The sequence below is a fragment of the Panulirus ornatus genome, chromosome 7 (genome assembly GCF_036320965.1).
Source record: "Panulirus ornatus isolate Po-2019 chromosome 7, ASM3632096v1, whole genome shotgun sequence".
Taxonomy (NCBI): Eukaryota; Metazoa; Arthropoda; class Malacostraca; order Decapoda; family Palinuridae; genus Panulirus; species Panulirus ornatus.
Window position 1 is genome coordinate 44,283,735 of NC_092230.1, and position 5,000 is coordinate 44,288,734.

The window sequence follows — 5,000 nt, forward strand, 5'->3', positions numbered from 1 at the left end:
GACACGATCATTGTGAACTACAACTGTTAATTAATAATATTCTGGTGTTGTATATACCCATACGGGGGTTGTTACGATGCCAGACTGAACACAGTAACTAAAAGTTTAATAGATTGATGAGAATTATTTACCGAGGAGGCCCTAGTGAAGGGGGGAGGAAAAAAATATATATAAGAATTTTTCTCTCTCTCAAGGTCATATAAGACTCCGAACGGAGGATAAAAATTGACAACCCACCCTAATGGCAAGAGTGGGTCTTCTCCCACCTCAGGCGTCAAATGAGTTCCCAAACATCATATTTTGACGGGCTTAGAAAAGCCATGCATCATCACTTTACAGACATGGAAACTTAATTTTGACTGTGATACTTACATTGTCTATTATCTTAAATAAGACGAATGAATTGAATGCTGTATTTGGTGCTAATGGCAAGAGTGGGTCTTCTCCCACCCCAGGCGTCAAATGAGTTCCCAAACATCATCTTTTGACGTATTTAGAAAAGCCATGAACCATCACTTTACTGACATGGAAACTTAATTTTGACTGTGATACTTTACATTGTCTATGATCTTAAATAAAGACGAATGAACTGAATGCTGTATTTGGTGATGGGCAAACTTTTCAAGCTTCAACGTTCACAGTATTATGTCTTGGCTGTCCAACTGACGCCATGGATTCGACTTTGTATTTCTGTGATGAAGGGAGATGATCACGCTGGGTGTATCATTGTCTCTTTTTAAGTTGTTAATAGTTCTTATTTTAGGGCAATTGGGGTCTACTTTTTTTGACAAACTGGCTACACGAAATCCTTATATATATTATATATGTCCCTCGTTGATCTGGGTATAGGGCACATAACAGGAGAGAATAGCGACCATGGGAGGGGGAATTTATGAACATTGTAGAGGAAGTTAAGGAGAATTAAAGTCAGGGAATAAAAGTTAGTGTTGTGGAGGTTATGGAGGACATTGCTTAAGGGAATTAAGGTCACTTGGTCTATGAAGAATAGAGAATATTAAAGAAATAAAGGACTGTCGAGAAGACACTGTCCCCGGTGCCTGGGAATTAATGGCCAGTGCGCAGGGGAAATAAATGTGTCCCTGGGGAATAAAGTACAGCTGGGTAATTTGGTGTGAAGTAATGGACGGAATAAGAGGTACTGGGGAAAAAAATATATGGCTGCATCGAGGGAAGAAAAGAACACAGCTGGCAATTATAGGGCTGGGTGATGCAGGAACCATGTTTATAATAAGTGCTGTATGACCCGAATGTTGTCTTTGGGGGACCAGTGTGTTGGGTGTCGGGGGACCCTAGTGTTGGGTGTCGGGGGACCCTAGTGTTGGGTGTCGGGGGACCCTAGTGTAGGGTGTCGGGGGACCCTAGTGTAGGGTGTCGGGGGCCCCTAGTGTTGGGTGTCGGGGGACCCTAGTGCTAGGTGTTGGGGGACCCTAGTGTTGGGTGTTGGGGGACCCTAGTGCTAGGTGTTGGGGGACCCTAGTGTTGGGTGTCGGGGGACCCTAGTGTTGGGTGTCGGGGGACCCTAGTGTTGGGTGTCGGGGGACCCTAGTGTTGGGTGTCGGGGGACCCTAGTGTTGGGTGTCGGGGGACCCTAGTGCTAGGTGTTGGGGGACCCTAGTGTTGGGTGTCGGGGGACCCTAGTGTTGGGTGTCGGGGGACCCTAGTGTTGGGTGTCGGGGGACCCTAGTGTTGGGTGTCGGGGGACCCTAGTGTTGGGTGTCGGGGGACCCTAGTGTAGGGTGTCGGGGGACCCTAGTGTTGGGTGTCGGGGGACCCTAGTGTTGGGTGTCTGTGTACTCTGGTTTTGCTGTTTCTAGAAGGTATTTGGGGAGCCTTGTGTTGGGTCGGGAAGGACCCTGCTTTTGGGTGCCTAGTACCCTAGTTCAGGTGAGAAGCGTTACTGGTAGCATATTAAGGGGGAAGGGGAGGGTTACTAGGAGCCTAGTAGGGGAAGGGAAGGGTTACTGGTAGCCTAGCAAAGGTGGGAAGGGAGGGTTACTGGTAGCCTAGCAAAGGTGGGAAGGGAGGGTTACTGGTAGCCTAGCAAAGGAGGGAAGGGAGGGTTACTGGTAGCCTAGCAAAGGTGGGAAGGGAGGGTTACTGGTAGCCTAGCAAAGGTGGGAAGGGAGGGTTACTGGTAGCCTAGCAAAGGTGGGAAGGGAGGGTTACTGGTAGCCTAGCAAAGGAGGGAAGGGAGGGTTACTAGTAACCTAGCAAAGGAGGGAAGGGAGGGTTACTGGTAGCCTAGCAAAGGAGGGAGGGGAAGAGTTACTGGTAGCCTAGCAAAGGAGGGAAGGGAAGAGTTACTGGTAGCCTAGCAAAGGAGGGAAGGGAGGGTTACTGGTAACCTAGTAAAGGAGGGAAGGGAGGGTTAATGGTAACCTAGCAAAGGAGGGAAGGGGAGGGTTTAGTAATAGCCTAGCCCAGAGGAGATGGGTTGCTAGGAGCATGGCTGAGGAGGGGAGGAGGAGGGTTACCAGTTACCAGTGACATACTGGCTTTTCCTGTCGTCCGCTCTGCTCCCTCTTCCCTTACCCCTCACTCCATTACCCCATCCTACCCCTCACTCCATTACCCCATCCTACCCCCACTCTATTACCCCATCCTACCCCTCACTCCATTACCCCATCCTACCCCCCGCTCTGTTCCCCATCCTCCCCGCTCTGTTCCCCATCCTCCACCCCGCTCTGTTCCCCATCTCTGTGTCATTCCCTCCACCTGGTTCCACCATCCTCGTTTCCGTAATTCCGTTTTTCCCCTGAAACTCTCCCCCTAGGCCGATTTTTCAGCCATACTCTGCTGGAGACGGGTCTGAGGAGGTGTGGACCACGAGACGATGTTCAGCGACACCCCATAGTGGCTCGCGGGTGTGGAGAGAGAGAGAGAGAGAGAGAGAGAGAGAGAGAGAGAGAGAGAGAGAGAGAGAGAGAGAGAGAGAGGAAAGTGGGCCCGCTTGGTGGGGGGAAGAAGGAGCAATGCGCTTCTTGCTGGTGTTTAGGATCGAGCGAGCCGGTCTAGACAGACATATAAACAGTTTACCTTTATCCACACACACACACACACACACACACACACACACCTTTCCCTAAAGTCTAACAAGCAGTTTAGTATTGTAATGCCTCGTCCTGGTGTTCTTATGCCAGTAGACATTTGCATATCACTTGGAAGTAAAGGGATAGACCTTGGCTTTCCGAAGGGTTGAACCTTCAACCCTTCAGTCATTAGTAAGGGGAGCTACTAATTACCTCTCCCTCGTGGTCTTGGAGCTAGACCTGAGGGTAATTAGGGGTGCGAGAGATGATAACATGGGTGCATCATTAACGTGATGAGAGTGTGGAAATGAGAGAGGAAGTGATTGGAAAGGAAATTGGATGACCTCTTCGTAAAGCAAGATGGGGGTCCCACATCTTGATCATGTAAAGTCATTTAAGATATCCCTAATGGCTTGTTTACAGCCACGAGCATAATTACAGGTGATTTCCTTATTGTTTCCACGACCTTTCCCTCGCTTTATTTTTCTTCTTAGGCCCCTATGAACACGACAGTACGACCCCCAAAGCACGACATGAGCACGACCTCCCAGGGGGAAAAGATGGTGTGTTGGCTTTTGGAGCCGACTTGTACCGGCCAACAGCTGGGTCGGAGGCCAGGCCGTCGTGGCTCAAGGTCGTATCTTCGTCCTCAAGGGTCGTACTATCATCTTCAGGAGTCGTACTTCTCCAAAGGTCCTGACGTACTGAGAGTCGTACTCTCCTCAAAGGTCGTACCGTCGTGCTTGCGTTCTCAAAAGGTCGTACCGTCGCATTCAAGGGTCGTGCTCTCTTCAAAGGTCGTACCACCGTGGTACGCAAGGGTCGTACTCTCCTCAAAGGTCGTACCACCGTCGTACTTGCGTTCTCAAAGGTCGTAACGTCGCACTCAATGGTCGTACTCTCTTCAAAGGTCGTACCACCGTCGTACGCAAGGGTCGTACTCTCCATAGGTCGTACCGCAAATTGAAAGGCCTTAATCTCGTTCCCAAAGGTCGTACCGTCTTACTCAAGGGTCGTACTCTCCTCAAAGGTCGTACTCAAGGAGCTATTTGTTATGGACGACCTGGATGGGAAAGGTGAGGTGGGGTAGGGGGGGAGGAGGGGTAATGTTGCCATCTTAGGGTCGTCGTAGGCCACGCCCCCCTCGAGATTTCCTAAATGGTGATTGGCTCATGGCTTAGAAATATTCTCTCGGTTACGATTGGCTAACAGTCTTACACAAACTGTAAGCCACACACCCTCTTTAGGATTTCCCAATAGGTGATTGGCCCCGAACTTAGATATTCCTTTTGCTTGTGATTGGCTATCATCCAGGGGCTTCTAGAATGTGATTGGTGGGCTAGGGAGGCGGGGCCACTCCTTTGGCTTCAATACATACACACAACATACCTTTTGGTACGTTTTGAACACACACACACACACACACACACATATATATATATATATATATATATATATATATATATATATATATATATATATATATATATATATATACATATATATATATATATATATTCCTATGAGTCCACGGGGGAAAAAATGAAGCACGAAAAGTTCCCAAGTGCACTTTCGTGTAATAATCACATCATCAGGGGAGACACAAGAGAGAAATTTAAGTCAGTGGATATACATCGAAGAGACGAAGCTAGGACTCCATTTGGTAAATATATGTATATAGATAGATATACAGGCATATACCCAGCTTTCTTTACAAGGTCACTGTGAGATACACAGTTTCAAGGTGCCAGGTGAGTGGAGGTCATTTCGAGGTCAAAAGGGGTTGAAGCTGTGGGTGTGGGGGGGGGGGGGGGGTGAGGGGAGGGAGACAGTCTGTGGGGTTGAGTAGTATAATTTCCAGGGAGGTGTAGAGTCTACCCAGGAGGGTTTACACCCTCTACCTGTGTACACAGAGCCTACACAGGTGTACACAGATCCTCTACAGGTGTA

General features: G+C 48.6%; 1 protein-coding gene across 6 annotated transcripts in view; it reads left to right on the top strand.

The window, feature by feature from the left end:
* Window positions 1-5,000, top strand: part of LOC139749590 (chitinase-3-like protein 1) — a 94,029-nt gene that overhangs the window by 36,388 nt on the left and 52,641 nt on the right. The gene's annotated exons all lie outside the window — the stretch shown is intronic.